Raw genomic sequence first — 22,174 nt, 5'->3', positions numbered from 1 at the left:
ATATGAATATAATTGATGAATGAGGCTGGGTTTCACTGAGGTTAAACTCATTGATCAATGTTGGTTCTGTTTATATTTATATGAATATAATTGATAAATAAGGCTGGGTTTCAATGAGGTTAAACTCATTGATCAATGTTGGTTCTGTTTATACTAATATGAATATAATTGAGGAATGAGGCTGCGTTTCACTGAGGTTAAACTCATTGATCAATGTTGGTTCTGTTTATATTAATATCAATATAACTGATGAATGAGGCTGCTTTTCACTGAGGTTCAGCTTTGTGATCAATGTTGGTTCTGTTTATATTAATATGAATATAATTGATGAATAAGGCTGGGTTTCAATGAGGTTAAACTCATTGATCAATGTTGGTTCTGTTTATACTAATATGAATATAATTGAGGAATGAGGCTGCGTTTCACTGAGGTTAAACTCATTGATCAATGTTGGTTCTGTTTATATTAATATGAATATAATTGATGAATGAGGCTGGGTTTCACTGAGGTTCAGCTTTGTGATCAATGTTGGTTCTGTTTATATTAATATGAATAAAATTGAGGATTGAGGCTGCTTGTCACTGAGGTTAAACTCATTGATCAATGTTGGTTCTGTTTATATTAATATGAATATAATTGATGAATGAGGCTGGGTTTCACTGAGGTTCAGCTTTGTGATCAATGTTGCTTCTGTTTATATTAATATGAATACAATTGAGGAATGAGGCTGGGTTTCACTGAGGTTCAGCTTTGTGATCAATGTTGGTTCTGTTTATATTAATATGAATATAATTGATGAATGAGGCTGGGTTTCACTGAGGTTAAACTCATTGATCAATGTTGGTTCTGTTTATATTTATATGAATATAATTGATGAATAAGGCTGGGTTTCAATGAGGTTAAACTCATTGATCAATGTTGGTTCTGTTTATACTAATATGAATATAATTGAGGAATGAGGCTGCGTTTCACTGAGGTTAAACTCATTGATCAATGTTGGTTCTGTTTATATTAATATCAATATAACTGATGAATGAGGCTGCTTTTCACTGAGGTTCAGCTTTGTGATCAATGTTGGTTCTGTTTATATTAATATGAATATAATTGATGAATAAGGCTGGGTTTCAATGAGGTTAAACTCATTGATCAATGTTGGTTCTGTTTATACTAATATGAATATAATTGAGGAATGAGGCTGCTTTTCACTGAGGTTAAACTCATTGATCAATGTAGGTTCTGTTTATATTAATATGAATAAAATTGAGGAATGAGGCTGCTTTTAACTGAGGTTAAACTCATTGATCAATGTTGTTTCTGTTTATATTAATATGAATATAATTGATGAATGAGGCTGGGTTTCAATGAGGTTCAGCTTTGTGATCAATGTTGGTTTTGTTTATATTAATATGATATAATTGAGGAATGAGGCTGGGTTTCACTGAGGTTAAACTCATTGATCAATGTTGGTTCTGTTAATACTAATATGAATATAATTGAGGAATGAGGCTGTGTTTCACTGACGTTAAACTCATTGATCAATGTTGCTTCTGTTTATATTAATATGAATAAAATTGATGAATGAGGCTGGGTTTCACTGAGGTTCAGCTTTGTGATCAATGTTGGTTCTGTTTATATTAATATGAATATAATTGATGAATGAGGCTGGGTTTCACTGAGGTTCAGCATTGTGATCAATGTTGGTTCTGTTTATATTGATATGAATATAATTGAGGAAGGAGGCTGCGTTTCACTGAGGTTAAACTAATTGATCAATGTTGGTTCTGTTTATATTAATATGAATATGATTGAGGAAGGAGGCTGCGTTTCACTGAGGTTAAACTAATTGATCAATGTTGGTTCTGTTTATATTAATATGAATATGATTGATGAATGAGGGTGGGTTTCACTGAGGTTCAGCTTTGTGATCAATGTTGGTTCTGTATATATTTATATGATTATAATTAATAAATGAGGCTGTTTTTCAATGAGGTTAAACTCATTGATCAATGTTGGTTCTGTTTATAATAATATGAATATAACTGATGAATGAGGCTGGGTTTCAATGAGGTTCAGCTTTGTGATCAATGTTGGTTCTGTTTATATTAATATGAATATAACTGATGAATGAGGCTGGGTTTCACTGAGGTTCAGCTTTGTGATCAATGTTGGTTCTGTATATATTTATATGAATATAATTAATGAATGAGGCTGTTTTTCAAAGAAGTTAAACTCATTGATCAATGTTGGTTCTGTTTATATTAATATGAATATAATTGATGTATGAGGCTGGGTTTCACTGAGGTTCAGCTTTGTGATCAATGTTGGTTCTGTTTATATGAATATGAATATAATTGAGGAATGAGGCTGGGTTTCACTGAGGTTAAACTCATTGATCAATGTTGGTTCTGTTAATACTAATATGAATATAATTGAGGAATGAGGCTGTGTTTCACTGACGTTAAACTCATTGATCAATGTTGCTTCTGTTTATATTAATATGAATAAAATTGATGAATGAGGCTGGGTTTCACTGAGGTTCAGCTTTGTGATCAATGTCGGTTCTGTTTATATTAATATGAATATAATTGATGAATGAGGCTGGATTTCACTGAGGTTCAGCTTTGTGGCCAATGCTTGTTCTGTTTATATTAATATGTATATAATTGATGAATGAGGCTGGGTTTCACTGAGGTTCAGCGTTGTGATCAATGTTGGTTCTGTTTATATTAATATGAATATAATTGAGGAATGAGGCTCCGTTTCACTGAGGTTAAACTAATTGATCAATGTTGGTTCTGTTTATATTAATATGAATATAATTGATGAATGAGGCTGGGTTTCACTGAGGTTCAGCATTGTGATCAATGTTGGTTCTGTTTATATTAATATGAATATAATTGAGGGAGGAGGCTGCGTTTCACTGAGGTTAAACTAATTGATCAATGTTGGTTCTGTTTATATTAATATGAATATAATTGATGAATGAGGGTGGGTTTCACTGAGGTTCAGCTTTGTTATCAATGTTGGTTCTGTATATATTTATATGATTATAATTAATAAATGAGGCTGTTTTTCAATGAGGTTAAACTCATTAATCAATGTTGGTTCTGTTTATAATAATATGAATATAACTAATGAATGAGACTGGGTTTCAATGAGGTTCAGCTTTGTGATCAATGTTGGTTCTGTTTATATTAATATGAATATAACTGATGAATGAGGCTGGGTTTCACTGAGGTTCAGCTTTGTGATCAATGTTGGTTCTGTATATATTTATATGAATATAATTAATGAATGAGGCTGTTTTTCAAAGAAGTTAAACTCATTGATCAATGTTGGTTCTGTTTATATTAATATGAATATAATTGATGTATGAGGCTGGGTTTCACTGAGGTTCAGCTTTGTGATCAATGTTGGTTCTGTTTATATGAATATAAATATAATTGAGGAATGAGGCTGGGTTTCACTGAGGTTAAACTCATTGATCAACGTTGGTTCTGTTTATACTAATATGAATATAATTGATGAATGAGTCTGGGGTTCAAAGAGGTTAAACTAATTGATCAATGTTGGTTCTGTTTATATTAATATGAATATAATTGATGAATGAGGCTGGGTTTCACTGAGGTTCAGCTTTGTGATCAATGTTGGTTCTGTTTATATTAATATGAATATAATTGATGAATGAGGCTGGGTTTCACTGAGGTTAAGCTTTGTGATCAATGTTGGTTCTGTTTATATTACTATGAATATAACTGATGAATGAGGCTGGGTTTCACTGAGGTTCAGCTTTGTGGTCAATGTTGGTTCTGTTTATATTAATATGAATATAATTGAAGAATGAGGCTGGGTTTCACTGAGGTTAAACTCATTGATCAATGTTGGTTCTGTTTATATTTATATGAATATAATTGATGAATAAGAGTGGGTTTCAATGAGGTTAAACTCATTGATCAATGTTGGTTCTCTTTATATTAATATGAATATAACTGATGAATGAGGCTGGGTTTCAATGAGGTTCAGCTTTGTGCTCAATGTTGGTTCTGTTTATATTCATATAAATATAATTGATGAATGAGGCTGGGTTTCACTGAGGTTCAGCTTTGTGATCAATGTTGGTTCTGTTTATATTAATATGAATATAATTGATGAATGAGGCTGGGTTTCACTGAGGTTAAACTCATTGATCAATGTTGGTTCTGTTTATATTTATATGAATATAATTGATGAATAAGGCTGGGTTTCAATGAGGTTAAACTCATTGATCAATGTTGGTTCTGTTTATACTAATATCAATATAACTGATGAATGAGGCTGCTTTTCACTGAGGTTCAGCTTTGTGATCAATGTTGGTTCTGTTTATATTAATATGAATATAATTGATGAATGAGGCTGGGTTTCACTGAGGTTAAACTCATTGATCAACGTTGGTTCTGTTTATATTAATATGAATATAATTGATGAATAAGAGTGGGTTTCAATGAGGTTAAACTCATTGATCAATGTTGGTTCTGTTTATATTAATATGAATATAACTGATGAATGAGGCTGGGTTTCAATGAGGTTCAGCTTTGTGATCAATGTTGGTTCTGTTTATATTAATATGAATATAAATGATGAATGAGGCTGGGTTTCACTGAGGTTCAGCTTTGTGGTCAATGTTGGTTCTGTTTATATTAATATGAATATAATTGATGAATGAGGCTGGGTTTCACTGAGGTTAAACTCATTGATCAATGTTGGTTCTGTTTATATTAATATGAATATAATTGATGAATAAGAGTGGGTTTCAATGAGGTTAAACTCATTGATCAATGTTGGTTCTGTTTATATTAATATGAGTATAATTGATGAATGAGGCTGGGTTTCACTGAGGTTAAACTCATTGATCAATGTTGGTTCTGTTTATATTAATATGAATATAATTGATGAATGAGGCTGCTTTTCACTGAGGTTCAGCTTTGTGATCAATGTTGGTTCTGTTTATATTAATATGAATATAATTGATGAATAAGGCTGGGTTTCAATGAGGTTAAACTCATTGATCAATGTTGGTTCTGTTTATACTAATATGAATATAATTAAGGAATGAGGCTGCGTTTCACTGAGGTTAAACTCATTGATCAATGTTGGTTCTGTTTATATTAATATGAATATAATTGATGAATGAGGCTGGGTTTCACTGAGGTTCAGCTTTGTGATCAATGTTGGTTCTGTTTATATGAATATGAATATAATTGAGGAATGAGGCTGGGTTTCACTGAGGTTAAACTCATTGATCAATGTTGGTTCTGTTTATATTAATATGAATATAATTGAGGATTGAGGCTGCTTGTCACTGACGTTAAACTCATTGATCAATGTTGGTTCTGTTTATATTAATATGAATATAATTGATGAATGAGGCTGGGTTTCACTGAGGTACAGCTTTGTGATCAATGTTGGTTCTGTTTATATTAATATGAATATAATTGATGAATGAGGCTGGGTTTCACTGAGGTTCAGCTTTGTGGCCAATGTTTTGTTTCTATTAATATGAATATAATTGATGAATGAGGCTGGGTTTCACTGAGGTTCAGCTTTGTGGTCCATGTTTTCTCAGTTTCTATTAATATGAATATAATTGATGAATGAGGCTGGGTTTCACTGAGGTTAAACTCATTGATCAATGTTGGTTCTGTTTATATTAATATGAATAAAATTGAGGAATGAGGCTGGGTTTCACTGAGGTTAAACTCATTGATCAATGTTGGTTCTGTTTATATTAATATGAATATAATTGATGAATGAGGCTGTGTTTCACTGAGGTTATGCTTTGTGGCCAATGCTGGTTCTGTTTCTATTAATATGAATATAATTGATGAATGAGGCTGGGTTTCACTGAGGTTCAGCTTTGTGGTCCATGTTTGTTCTGTTTCTATTAATATGAATATAATTGATGAATGAGGCTGGGTTTCACTGAGGTTAAGCTTTGTGATCAATGTTGGTTCTGTATATATTTATATGAATATAATTAATGAATGAGGCTGTTTTTCAAAGAAGTTAAACTCATTGATCAATGTTGGTTCTGTTTATATTAATATGAATATAATTGATGTATGAGGCTGGGTTTCACTGAGGTTCAGCTTTGTGATCAATGTTGCTTCTGTTTATATTAATATGAATACAATTGAGGAATGAGGCTGGGTTTCACTGAGGTTAAACTCATTGATCAATGTTGGTTCTGTTTATATTAATATGAATAAAATTGAGGAATGATGCTGCTTTTCACTGAGGTTAAACTCATTGATCAATGTTGTTTCTGTTTATATTAATATGATATAATTGAGGAATGAGGCTGGGTTTCACTGAGGTTAAACTCATTGATCAATGTTGGTTCTGTTTATACTAATATGAATATAATTGATGAATGAGTCTGGGTTTCAAAGAGGTTAAACTAATTGATCAGTGTTGGTTCTGTTTATATTAATATGATATAATTGAGGAATGAGGCTGGGTTTCACTGAGGTTAAACTAATTGATCAATGTTGGTTCTGTTTATACTAATATGAATATAATTGAGGAATGAGGCGGCGTTTCACTAACGTTAAACTCATTGATCAATGTTGCTTCTGTTTATATTAATATGAATATAATTGATGAATGAGGCTGGGTTTCACTGAGGTTCAGCTTTGTGATCAATGTCGGTTCTGTTTATATTAGTATGAATATATTTGATGAATGAGGCTGGGTTTCACTGAGGTTCAGCTTTGTGGTCAATACTTGTTCTGTTTATATTAATATGAATATAATTGATGAATGAGGCTGGGTTTCACTGAGGTTCAGCTTTGTGGTCCATGTTTGTTCAGTTTCTATTAATATGAATATAATTGATGAATGAGGCTGGGTTTCACTGAGGTTAAACTCATTGATCAATGTTGGTTCTGTTTATATTAATATGAATAAAATTGAGGAATGAGGCTGCTTTTCACTGAGGTAAAACTCATTGATCAATGTTGGTTCTGTTTATATTAATATGAATATAATTGATGAATGAGGCTGGGTTTCACTGAGGTTCAGCTTTGTGGCCAATGCTGGTTCTGTTTCTATTAATATGAATATAATTGATGAATGAGGCTGGGTTTCACTGAGGTTAAGCTTTGTGATCAATGTTGGTTCTGTTTATACTAATATGCATATAATTGATGAATGAGTCTGTGTTTCAAAGAGGTTAAACTAATTGATCAATGTTGGTTCTGTTTATATTAATATGAATATAATTGATGAATAAGAGTGGGTTTCAATGAGGTTAAACTCATTGATCAATGTTGGATCTGTTTATATTAATATGAATATAACTGATGAATGAGGCTGGGTTTCCATGAGGTTCAGCTTTGTGATCAATGTTGGTTCTGTATATATTTATATGAATATAATTAATGAATGAGGCTGTTTTTCAAAGAAATTAAACTCATTGATCAATGTTGGTTCTGTTTATATTAATATGAATATAATTGATGAATGAGGCTGGATTTCACTGAGGTTCAGCTTTGTGATCAATGTTGGTTCTGTTTATACTAATATGCATATAATTGATGAATGAGTCTGGGTTTCAAAGAGGTTAAACTAATTGATCAATGTTGGTTCTGTTTATATTAATATGAATATAATTGATGAATAAGAGTGGGTTTCAATGAGGTTAAACTCATTGATCAATGTTGGATCTGTTTATATTAATATGAATATAATTGATGAATGAGGCTGGGTTTCACTGAGGTTCAGCTTTGTGATCAATGTTGCTTCTGTTTATATTAATATGAATACAATTGAGGAATGAGGCTGGGTTTCACTGAGGTTAAACTCATTGATCAATGTTGGTTCTGTTTATATTTATATGAATATAATTGATGAATAAGGCTGGGTTTCAATGAGGTTAAACTCATTGATCAATGTTGGTTCTGTTTATACTAATATGAATATAATTGAGGAATGAGGCTGCGTTTCACTGAGGTTAAACTCATTGATCAATGTTGGTTCTGTTTATATTAATATCAATATAACTGATGAATGAGGCTGCTTTTCACTGAGGTTCAGCTTTGTGATCAATGTTGGTTCTGTTTATATTAATATGAATATAATTGATGAATAAGGCTGGGTTTCAATGAGGTTAAACTCATTGATCAATGTTGGTTCTGTTTATACTAATATGAATATAATTGAGGAATGAGGCTGCGTTTCACTGAGGTTAAACTCATTGATCAATGTTGGTTCTGTTTATATTAATATGAATATAATTGATGAATGAGGCTGGGTTTCACTGAGGTTCAGCTTTGTGATCAATGTTGGTTCTGTTTATATTAATATGAATAAAATTGAGGATTGAGGCTGCTTGTCACTGAGGTTAAAGTCATTGATCAATGTTGGTTCTGTTTATATTAATATGAATATAATTGATGAATGAGGCTGGGTTTCACTGAGGTTCAGCTTTGTGATCAATGTTGCTTCTGTTTATATTAATATGAATACAATTGAGGAATGAGGCTGGGTTTCACTGAGGTTCAGCTTTGTGATCAATGTTGGTTCTGTTTATATTAATATGAATATAATTGATGAATGAGGCTGGGTTTCACTGAGGTTAAACTCATTGATCAATGTTGGTTCTGTTTATATTTATATGAATATAATTGATGAATAAGGCTGGGTTTCAATGAGGTTAAACTCATTGATCAATGTTGGTTCTGTTTATACTAATATGAATATAATTGAGGAATGAGGCTGCGTTTCACTGAGGTTAAACTCATTGATCAATGTTGGTTCTGTTTATATTAATATCAATATAACTGATGAATGAGGCTGCTTTTCACTGAGGTTCAGCTTTGTGATCAATGTTGGTTCTGTTTATATTAATATGAATATAATTGATGAATAAGGCTGGGTTTCAATGAGGTTAAACTCATTGATCAATGTTGGTTCTGTTTATACTAATATGAATATAATTGAGGAATGAGGCTGCGTTTCACTGAGGTTAAACTCATTGATCAATGTTGGTTCTGTTTATATTAATATGAATATAATTGATGAATGAGGCTGGGTTTCACTGAGGTTCAGCTTTGTGATCAATGTTGGTTCTGTTTATATTAATATGAATAAAATTGAGGATTGAGGCTGCTTGTCACTGAGGTTAAACTCATTGATCAATGTTGGTTCTGTTTATATTAATATGAATATAATTGATGAATGAGGCTGGGTTTCACTGAGGCACAGCTTTGTGATCAATGTTGGTTCTGTTTATATTAATATGAATATAATTGATGAATGAGGCTGGGTTTCACTGAGGTTCAGCTTTGTGATCAATGTTGGTTCTGTATATATTTATATTAATATAATTAATGAATGAGGCTGTTTTTCAAAGAAGTTAAACTCATTGATCAATGTTGGTTCTTTTTATATTAATATGAATATAATTGATGAATGAGGCTGGGTTTCACTGAGGTTCAGCTTTGTGGTCAATGTTGGTTCTGTTTATATTAATATGAATATAATTGATGAATGAGGCTGGGTTTCACTAAGGTTAAACTCATTGATCAATGTTGGTTCTGTTTATATTTATATGAATATAATTGATGAATAAGAGTGGGTTTCAATGAGGTTAAACTCATTGATCAATGTTGGTTCTGTTTATATTAATATGAATATAATTGATGAATGAGGCTGGGTTTCACTGAGGTTCAGCTTTGTGATCAATGTTGGTTCTGTTTATATGAATATGAATATAATTGAGGAATGAGGCTGGGTTTCACTGAGGTTAAACTCATTGATCAATGTTGGTTCTGTTTATATTAATATGAATAAAATTGAGGATTGAGGCTGCTTGTCACTGAGGTTAAACTCATTTATCAATGTTGGTTCTGTTTATATTAATATGAATATAATTGATGAATGAGGCTGGGTTTCACTGAGGTACAGCTTTGTGATCAATGTCGGTTCTGTTTATATTAATATGAATATAATTGATGAATGAGGCTGGGTTTCACTGATCTTCAGCTTTGTGATCATTGTTGGTTCTGTTTATATTAATATGAATATAATTGAGGAATGAGGCTGCGTTTCACTGAGGTTAAACTCATTGATCAATGTTGGTTCTGTTTATATTGATATGAATATAATTGATGAATGAGGCTGTTTTTCAAAGAAGTTAAACTCATTGATCGATGTTGGTTCTTTTTATATTAATATGAATATAATTGATGAATGAGGCTGGGTTTCACTGAGGTTCAGCTTTGTGTTCAATGTTGGTTCTGTTTATATTAATATGAATATAATTGATGAATGAGGCTGGGTTTCACTGATCTTCAGCTTTGTGATCATTGTTGGTTCTGTTTATATTAATATGAATATAATTGAGGAATGAGGCTGCGTTTCACTGAGGTTAAACTCATTGATCAATGTTGGTTCTGTTTATATTGATATGAATATAATTGATGAATGAGGCTGGGTTTCACTGAGGTTCAGCTTTGTGATCAATGTTGGTTCTGTATATATTTATATGAATATAATTAATGAATGAGGCTGTGTTTTAAAGAAGTTAAACTCATTGATCAATGTTGGTTCTTTTTATATTAATATGAATATAATTGATGAATGAGGCTGGGTTTCACTGAGGTTCAGCTTTGTGATCAATGTTGGTTCTGTATATATTTATATGAATATAATTAATGAATGAGGCTGTTTTTCAATGAGGTTAAACTCATTGATCAATGTTGGTTCTGTTTATATTAATATGAATAAAATTGAGGAATGAGGCTGCTTTTCACTGAGGTTAAACTCATTGATCAATGTTGGTTCTGTTTATATTAATATGATTATAATTGATGAATGAGGCTGGATTTCACTGAGGTTATGCTTTGTGGCAGATGCTGGTTCTATTTCTATTAATATGAATATAATTGATGAATGAGGCTGGGTTTCACTGAGGTTCAGCTTTGTGGTCCATGTTTGTTCTGTTTCTATTAATATGAATATAATTGATGAATGAGGCTGGGTTTCACTGAGGTTAAGCTTTGTGATCAATGTTGGTTCTGTTTATACTAATATGCATATAATTGATGAATGAGTCTGGGTTTCAAAGAGGTTAAACTAATTGATCAATGTTGGTTCTGTTTATATTAATATGATATAATTGAGGAATGAGGCTGGGTTTCACTGAGGTTAAACTCATTGATCAATGTTGGTTCTGTTTATACTAATATGAATATAATTGATGAATGAGTCTGGGTTTCAAAGAGGTTAAACTAATTGATCAATGTTGGTTCTGTTTATATTAATATGAAATAATTGAGGAATGAGGCTGGGTTTCACTGAGGTTAAACTAATTGATCAATGTTGGTTCTGTTTATACTAATATGAATATAATTGATGAATGAGTCTGGGTTTCAAAGAGGTTAAACTAATTGATAAATGTTGGTTCTGTTTTTACTAATATGAATATAATTGAGGAATGAGGCTGGGTTTCACTGAGGTTCAGCTTTGCGGTCAATATTTGTTCTGTTTATATTAATATGAATATAATTGATGAATGAGGCTGGGTTTCACTGAGGTTCAGCTTTGTGGTCAATGTTTGTTCAGTTTCTATTAATATGAATATAATTGATGAATGAGGCTGGGTTTCACTGAGGTTAAACTCATTGATCAATGTTGGTTCTGTTTATATTAATATGAATAAAATTGAGGAATGAGGCTGCTTTTCACTGAGGTAAAACTCATTGATCAATGTTGGTTCTGTTTATATTAATATGAATATAATTGATGAATGAGGCTGGGTTTCACTGAGGTTCAGCTTTGTGGCCAATGCTGGTTCTGTTTCTATTAATATGAATATAATTGATGAATGAGGCTGGGTTTCACTGAGGTTAAGCTTTGTGATCAATGTTGGTTCTGTTTATACTAATATGCATATAATTGATGAATGAGTCTGGGTTTCAAAGAGGTTAAACTAATTGATCAATGTTGGTTCTGTTTATATTAATATGAATATAATTGATGAATAAGAGTGGGTTTCAATGAGGTTAAACTCATTGATCAATGTTGGATCTGTTTATATTAATATGAATATAACTGATGAATGAGGCTGGGTTTCCATGAGGTTCAGCTTTGTGATCAATGTTGGTTCTGTTTATATTAATATGAATATAACCGATGAATGAGGCTGGGTTTCACTGAGGTTCAGCTTTGTGATCAATATTGGTTCTGTATATATTTATATGAATATAATTAATGAATGAGGCTGTTTTTCAAAGAAATTAAACTCATTGATCAATGTTGGTTCTGTTTATATTAATATGAATATAATTGATGAATGAGGCTGGGTTTCACTGAGGTTCAGCTTTGTGATCAATGTTGGTTCTGTTTATACTAATATGCATATAATTGATGAATGAGTCTGGGTTTCAAAGAGGTTAAACTAATTGATCAATGTTGGTTCTGTTTATATTAATATGAATATAATTGATGAATAAGAGTGGGTTTCAATGAGGTTAAACTCATTGATCAATGTTGGATCTGTTTATATTAATATGAATATAACTGATGAATGAGGCTGGGTTTCCATGAGGTTCAGCTTTGTGATCAATGTTGGTTCTGTTTATATTAATATGAATATAACTGATGAATGAGGCTGGGTTTCACTGAGGTTCAGGTTTGTGATCAATGTTGGTTCTGTATATATTTATATGAATATAATTAATGAATGAGGCTGTTTTTCAAAGAAATTAAACTCATTGATCAATGTTGGTTCTGTTTATATTAATATGAATATAATTGATGAATGAGGCTGGGTTTCACTGAGGTTCAGCTTTGTGATCAATGTTGCTTCTGTTTATATTAATATGAATACAATTGAGGAATGAGGCTGGGTTTCACTGAGGTTCAGCTTTGTGATCAATGTTGGTTCTGTTTATATTAATATGAATATAATTGATGAATGAGGCTGGGTTTCACTGAGGTTAAACTCATTGATCAATGTTGGTTCTGTTTATACTAATATGAATATAATTGAGGAATGAGGCTGCGTTTCACTGAGGTTAAACTCATTGATCAATGTTGGTTCTGTTTATATTAATATCAATATAACTGATGAATGAGGCTGCTTTTCACTGAGGTTCAGCTTTGTGATCAATGTTGGTTCTGTTTATATTAATATGAATATAATTGATGAATAAGGCTGGGTTTCAATGAGGTTAAACTCATTGATCAATGTTGGTTCTGTTTATACTAATATGAATATAATTGAGGAATGAGGCTGCGTTTCACTGAGGTTAAACTCATTGATCAATGTTGGTTCTGTTTATATTAATATGAATATAATTGATGAATGAGGCTGGGTTTCACTGAGGTTCAGCTTTGTGATCAATGTTGGTTCTGTTTATATGAATATGAATATAATTGAGGAATGAGGCTGGGTTTCACTGAGGTTAAACTCATTGATCAATGTTGGTTCTGTTTATATTAATATGAATAAAATTGAGGATTGAGGCTGCTTGTCACTGAGGTTAAACTCATTGATCAATGTTGGTTCTGTTTATATTAATATGAATATAATTGATGAATGAGGCTGGGTTTCACTGAGGTACAGCTTTGTGATCAATGTTGGTTCTGTTTATATTAATATGAATATAATTGATGAATGAGGCTGGGTTTCACTGAGGTTCAGCTTTGTGATCAATGTTGGTTTTGTATATATTTATATGAATATAATTAATGAATGAGGCTGTTTTTCAAAGAAGTTAAACTCATTGATCAATGTTGGTTCTTTTTATATTAATATGAATATAATTGATGAATGAGGCTGGGTTTCACTGAGGTTCAGCTTTGTGGTCAATGTTGGTTCTGTTTATATTAATATGAATATAATTGATGAATGAGGCTGGGTTTCACTGAGTTTAAACTCATTGATCAATGTTGGTTCTGTTTATATTTATATGAATATAATTGATGAATAAGAGTGGGTTTCAATGAGGTTAAACTCATTGATCAATGTTGGTTCTGTTTATATTAATATGAATATAATTGATGAATGAGGCTGGGTTTCACTGAGGTTCAGCTTTGTGATCAATGTTGGTTCTGTTTATATGAATATGAATATAATTGAGGAATGAGGCTGGGTTTCACTGAGGTTAAACTCATTGATCAATGTTGGTTCTGTTTATATTAATATGAATAAAATTGAGGATTGAGGCTGCTTGTCACTGAGGTTAAACTCATTGATCAATGTTGGTTCTGTTTATATTAATATGAATACAATTGAGGAATGAGGCTGGGTTTCACTGAGGTTAAACTCATTGATCAATGTTGGTTCTGTTTATATTAATATGAATAAAATTGAGGAATGATGCTGCTTTTCACTGAGGTTAAACTCATTGATCAATGTTGTTTCTGTTTATATTAATATGATATAATTGAGGAATGAGGCTGGGTTTCACTGAGGTTAAACTCATTGATCAATGTTGGTTCTGTTTATACTAATATGAATATAATTGATGAATGAGTCTGGGTTTCAAAGAGGTTAAACTAATTGATCAGTGTTGGTTCTGTTTATATTAATATGATATAATTGAGGAATGAGGCTGGGTTTCACTGAGGTTAAACTAATTGATCAATGTTGGTTCTGTTTATACTAATATGAATATAATTGAGGAATGAGGCGGCGTTTCACTAACGTTAAACTCATTGATCAATGTTGCTTCTGTTTATATTAATATGAATATAATTGATGAATGAGGCTGGGTTTCACTGAGGTTCAGCTTTGTGATCAATGTCGGTTCTGTTTATATTAGTATGAATATATTTGATGAATGAGGCTGGGTTTCACTGAGGTTCAGCTTTGTGGTCAATACTTGTTCTGTTTATATTAATATGAATATAATTGATGAATGAGGCTGGGTTTCACTGAGGTTCAGCTTTGTGGTCCATGTTTGTTCAGTTTCTATTAATATGAATATAATTGATGAATGAGGCTGGGTTTCACTGAGGTTAAACTCATTGATCAATGTTGGTTCTGTTTATATTAATATGAATAAAATTGAGGAATGAGGCTGCTTTTCACTGAGGTAAAACTCATTGATCAATGTTGGTTCTGTTTATATTAATATGAATATAATTGATGAATGAGGCTGGGTTTCACTGAGGTTCAGCTTTGTGGCCAATGCTGGTTCTGTTTCTATTAATATGAATATAATTGATGAATGAGGCTGGGTTTCACTGAGGTTAAGCTTTGTGATCAATGTTGGTTCTGTTTATACTAATATGCATATAATTGATGAATGAGTCTGGGTTTCAAAGAGGTTAAACTAATTGATCAATGTTGGTTCTGTTTATATTAATATGAATATAATTGATGAATAAGAGTGGGTTTCAATGAGGTTAAACTCATTGATCAATGTTGGATCTGTTTATATTAATATGAATATAACTGATGAATGAGGCTGGGTTTCCATGAGGTTCAGCTTTGTGATCAATGTTGGTTCTGTTTATATTAATATGAATATAACTGATGAATGAGGCTGGGTTTCACTGAGGTTCAGCTTTGTGATCAATGTTGGTTCTGTATATATTTATATGAATATAATTAATGAATGAGGCTGTTTTTCAAAGAAATTAAACTCATTGATCAATGTTGGTTCTGTTTATATTAATATCAATATAACTGATGAATGAGGCTGCTTTTCACTGAGGTTCAGCTTTGTGATCAATGTTGGTTCTGTTTATATTAATATGAATATAATTGATGAATAAGGCTGGGTTTCAATGAGGTTAAACTCATTGATCAATGTTGGTTCTGTTTATACTAATATGAATATAATTGAGGAATGAGGCTGCGTTTCACTGAGGTTAAACTCATTGATCAATGTTGGTTCTGTTTATATTAATATGAATATAATTGATGAATGAGGCTGGGTTTCACTGAGGTTCAGCTTTGTGATCAATGTTGGTTCTGTTTATATTAATATGAATAAAATTGAGGATTGAGGCTGCTTGTCACTGAGGTTAAACTCATTGATCAATGTTGGTTCTGTTTATATTAATATGAATATAATTGATGAATGAGGCTGGGTTTCACTGAGGCACAGCTTTGTGATCAATGTTGGTTCTGTTTATATTAATATGAATATAATTGATGAATGAGGCTGGGTTTCACTGAGGTTCAGCTTTGTGATCAATGTTGGTTCTGTATATATTTATATGAATATAATTAATGAATGAGGCTGTTTTTCAAAGAAGTTAAACTCATTGATCAATGTTGGTTCTTTTTATATTAATATGAATATAATTGATGAATGAGGCTGGGTTTCACTGAGGTTCAGCTTTGTGGTCAATGTTGGTTCTGTTTATATTAATATGAATATAATTGATGAATGAGGCTGGGTTTCACTGAGGTTAAACTCATTGATCAATGTTGGTTCTGTTTATATTTATATGAATATAATTGATGAATAAGAGTGGGTTTCAATGAGGTTAAACTCATTGATCAATGTTGGTTCTGTTTATATTAATATGAATATAATTGATGAATGAGGCTGGGTTTCACTGAGGTTCAGCTTTGTGATCAATGTTGGTTCTGTTTATATGAATATGAATATAATTGAGGAATGAGGCTGGGTTTCACTGAGGTTAAACTCATTGATCAATGTTGGTTCTGTTTATATTAATATGAATAAAATTGAGGATTGAGGCTGCTTGTCACTGAGGTTAAACTCATTGATCAATGTTGGTTCTGTTTATATTAATATGAATATAATTGATGAATGAGGCTGGGTTTCACTGAGGTACAGCTTTGTGATCAATGTCGGTTCTGTTTATATTAATATGAATATAATTGATGAATGAGGCTGGGTTTCACTGATCTTCAGCTTTGTGATCATTGTTGGTTCTGTTTATATTAATATGAATATAATTGATGAATGAGGCTGGGTTTCACTGAGGTTAAACTCATTGATCAATGTTGGTTCTGTTTATATTGATATGAATATAATTGATGAATGAGGCTGTTTTTCAAAGAAGTTAAACTCATTGATCGATGTTGGTTCTTTTTATATTAATATGAATACAATTGAGGAATGAGGCTGGGTTTCACTGAGGTTCAGCTTTGTGATCAATGTTGGTTCTGTTTATATTAATATGAATATAATTGATGAATGAGGCTGGGTTTCACTGAGGTTAAACTCATTGATCAATGTTGGTTCTGTTTATATTTATATGAATATAATTGATGAATAAGGCTGGGTTTCAATGAGGTTAAACTCATTGATCAATGTTGGTTCTGTTTATACTAATATGAATATAATTGAGGAATGAGGCTGCGTTTCACTGAGGTTAAACTCATTGATCAATGTTGGTTCTGTTTATATTAATATCAATATAACTGATGAATGAGGCTGCTTTTCACTGAGGTTCAGCTTTGTGATCAATGTTGGTTCTGTTTATATTAATATGAATATAATTGATGAATAAGGCTGGGTTTCAATGAGGTTAAACTCATTGATCAATGTTGGTTCTGTTTATACTAATATGAATATAATTGAGGAATGAGGCTGCGTTTCACTGAGGTTAAACTCATTGATCAATGTTGGTTCTGTTTATATTAATATGAATATAATTGATGAATGAGGCTGGGTTTCACTGAGGTTCAGCTTTGTGATCAATGTTGGTTCTGTTTATATTAATATGAATAAAATTGAGGATTGAGGCTGCTTGTCACTGAGGTTAAACTCATTGATCAATGTTGGTTCTGTTTATATTAATATGAATATAATTGATGAATGAGGCTGGGTTTCACTGAGGTTCAGCTTTGTGATCAATGTTGCTTCTGTTTATATTAATATGAATACAATTGAGGAATGAGGCTGGGTTTCACTGAGGTTCAGCTTTGTGATCAATGTTGGTTCTGTTTATATTAATATGAATATAATTGATGAATGAGGCTGGGTTTCACTGAGGTTAAACTCATTGATCAATGTTGGTTCTGTTTATATTTATATGAATATAATTGATGAATAAGGCTGGGTTTCAATGAGGTTAAACTCATTGATCAATGTTGGTTCTGTTTATACTAATATGAATATAATTGAGGAATGAGGCTGCGTTTCACTGAGGTTAAACTCATTGATCAATGTTGGTTCTGTTTATATTAATATCAATATAACTGATGAATGAGGCTGCTTTTCACTGAGGTTCAGCTTTGTGATCAATGTTGGTTCTGTTTATATTAATATGAATATAATTGATGAATAAGGCTGGGTTTCAATGAGGTTAAACTCATTGATCAATGTTGGTTCTGTTTATACTAATATGAATATAATTGAGGAATGAGGCTGCGTTTCACTGAGGTTAAACTCATTGATCAATGTTGGTTCTGTTTATATTAATATGAATATAATTGATGAATGAGGCTGGGTTTCACTGAGGTTCAGCTTTGTGATCAATGTTGGTTCTGTTTATATTAATATGAATAAAATTGAGGATTGAGGCTGCTTGTCACTGAGGTTAAACTCATTGATCAATGTTGGTTCTGTTTATATTAATATGAATATAATTGATGAATGAGGCTGGGTTTCACTGAGGCACAGCTTTGTGATCAATGTTGGTTCTGTTTATATTAATATGAATATAATTGATGAATGAGGCTGGGTTTCACTGAGGTTCAGCTTTGTGATCAATGTTGGTTCTGTATATATTTATATGAATATAATTAATGAATGAGGCTGTTTTTCAAAGAAGTTAAACTCATTGATGAATGTTGGTTCTTTTTATATTAATATGAATATAATTGATGAATGAGGCTGGGTTTCACTGAGGTTCAGCTTTGTGGTCAATGTTGGTTCTGTTTATATTAATATGAATATAATTGATGAATGAGGCTGGGTTTCACTGAGGTTAAACTCATTGATCAATGTTGGTTCTGTTTATATTTATATGAATATAATTGATGAATAAGAGTGGGTTTCAATGAGGTTAAACTCATTGATCAATGTTGGTTCTGTTTATATTAATATGAATATAATTGATTAATGAGGCTGGGTTTCACTGAGGTTCAGCTTTGTGATCAATGTTGGTTCTGTTTATATGAATATGAATATAATTGAGGAATGAGGCTGGGTTTCACTGAGGTTAAACTCATTGATCAATGTTGGTTCTGTTTATATTAATATGAATAAAATTGAGGATTGAGGCTGCTTGTCACTGAGGTTAAACTCATTGATCAATGTTGGTTCTGTTTATATTAATATGAATATAATTGATGAATGAGGCTGGGTTTCACTGAGGTACAGCTTTGTGATCAATGTCGGTTCTGTTTATATTAATATGAATATAATTGATGAATGAGGCTGGGTTTCACTGATCTTCAGCTTTGTGATCATTGTTGGTTCTGTTTATATTAATATGAATATAATTGATGAATGAGGCTGGGTTTCACTGAGGTTAAACTCATTGATCAATGTTGGTTCTGTTTATATTGATATGAATATAATTGATGAATGAGGCTGTTTTTCAAAGAAGTTAAACTCATTGATCGATGTTGGTTCTTTTTATATTAATATGAATATAATTGATGAATGAGGCTGGGTTTCACTGAGGTTCAGCTTTGTGTTCAATGTTGGTTCTGTTTATATTAATATGAATATAATTGATGAATGAGGCTGGGTTTCACTGATCTTCAGCTTTGTGATCATTGTTGGTTCTGTTTATATTAATATGAATATAATTGAGGAATGAGGCTGCGTTTCACTGAGGTTAAACTCATTGATCAATGTTGGTTCTGTTTATATTGATATGAATATAATTGATGAATGAGGCTGGGTTTCACTGAGGTTCAGCTTTGTGGTCAATGTTGGTTCTGTATATATTTATATGAATATAATTAATGAATGAGGCTGTTTTTCAATGAGGTTAAACTCATTGATCAATGTTGGTTCTGTTTATATTAATATGAATAAAATTGAGGAATGAGGCTTCTTTTCACTGAGGTTAAACTCATTGATCAATGTTGGTTCTGTTTATATTAATATGATTATAATTGATGAATGAGGCTGGGTTTCACTGAGGTTATGCTTTGTGGCCAATGCTGGTTCTGTTTCTATTAATATGAATATAATTGATGAATGAGGCTGGGTTTCACTGAGGTTCAGCTTTGTGGTCCATGTTTGTTCTGTTTCTATTAATATGAATATAATTGATGAATGAGGCTGGGTTTCACTGAGGTTAAGCTTTGTGATCAATGTTGGTTCTGTTTATACTAATATGCATATAATTGATTAATGAGTCTGGGTTTCAAAGAGGTTAAACTAATTGATCAATGTTGGTTCTGTTTATATTAATATGATATAATTGAGGAATGAGGCTGGGTTTCACTGAGGTTAAACTCATTGATCAATGTTGGTTCTGTTTATACTAATATGAATATAATTGATGAATGAGTCTGGGTTTCAAAGAGGTTAAACTAATTGATTAATGTTGGTTCTGTTTATATTAATATGATATAATTGAGGAATGAGGCTGGGTTTCACTGAGGTTAAACTAATTGATCAATGTTGGTTCTGTTTATACTAATATGAATATAATTGATGAATGAGTCTGGGTTTCAAAGAGGTTAAACTAATTGATAAATGTTGGTTCTGTTTTTACTAATATGAATATAATTGAGGAATGAGGCTGGGTTTCACTGAGGTTCAGCTTTGCGGTCAATACTTGTTCTGTTTATATTAATATGAATATAATTGATGAATGAGGCTGGGTTTCACTGAGGTTCAGCTTTGTGGTCAATGTTTGTTCAGTTTCTATTAATATGAATATAATTGATGAATGAGGCTGGGTTTCACTGAGGTTAAACTCATTGATCAATGTTGGTTCTGTTTATATTAATATGAATAAAATTGAGGAATGAGGCTGCTTTTCACTGAGGTAAAACTCATTGATCAATGTTGGTTCTGTTTATATTAATATGAATATAATTGATGAATGAGGCTGGGTTTCACTGAGGTTCAGCTTTGTGGCCAATGCTGGTTCTGTTTCTATTAATATGAATATAATTGATGAATGAGGCTGGGTTTCACTGAGGTTAAGCTTTGTGATCAATGTTGGTTCTGTTTATACTAATATGCATATAATTGATGAATGAGTCTGGGTTTCAAAGAGGTTAAACTAATTGATCAATGTTGGTTCTGTTTATATTAATATGAATATAATTGATGAATAAGAGTGGGTTTCAATGAGGTTAAACTCATTGATCAATGTTGGATCTGTTTATATTAATATGAATATAACTGATGAATGAGGCTGGGTTTCCATGAGGTTCAGCTTTGTGATCAATGTTGGTTCTGTATATATTTATATGAATATAATTAATGAATGAGGCTGTTTTTCAAAGAAATTAAACTCATTGATCAATGTTGGTTCTGTTTATATTAATATGAATATAATTGATGAATGAGGCTGGGTTTCACTGAGGTTCAGCTTTGTGATCAATGTTGGTTCTGTTTATACTAATATGCATATAATTGATGAATGAGTCTGGGTTTCAAAGAGGTTAAACTAATTGATCAATGTTGGTTCTGTTTATATTAATATGAATATAATTGATGAATAAGAGTGGGTTTCAATGAGGTTAAACTCATTGATCAATGTTGGATCTCTTTATATTAATATGAATATAACTGATGAATGAGGCTGGGTTTCCATGAGGTTCAGCTTTGTGATCAATGTTGGTTCTGTTTATATTAATATGAATATAACTGATGAATGAGGCTGGGTTTCACTGAGGTTCAGGTTTGTGATCAATGTTGGTTCTGTATATATTTATATGAATATAATTAATGAATGAGGCTGTTTTTCAAAGAAATTAAACTCATTGATCAATGTTGGTTCTGTTTATATTAATATGAATATAATTGATGAATGAGGCTGGGTTTCACTGAGGTTCAGCTTTGTGATCAATGTTGCTTCTGTTTATATTAATATGAATACAATTGAGGAATGAGGCTGGGTTTCACTGAGGTTCAGCTTTGTGATCAATGTTGGTTCTGTTTATATTAATATGAATATAATTGATGAATGAGGCTGGGTTTCACTGAGGTTAAACTCATTGATCAATGTTGGTTCTGTTTATATTTATATGAATATAATTGATGAATAAGGCTGGGTTTCA

Source organism: Leuresthes tenuis, unplaced genomic scaffold (genome assembly GCF_036924035.1).
Source record: "Leuresthes tenuis unplaced genomic scaffold, fLeuTen1.0.hap1 SCAF_20, whole genome shotgun sequence".
NCBI lineage: Eukaryota > Metazoa > Chordata > Actinopteri > Atheriniformes > Atherinopsidae > Leuresthes > Leuresthes tenuis.
Note: the sequence above shows the minus strand (reverse complement) of the source record.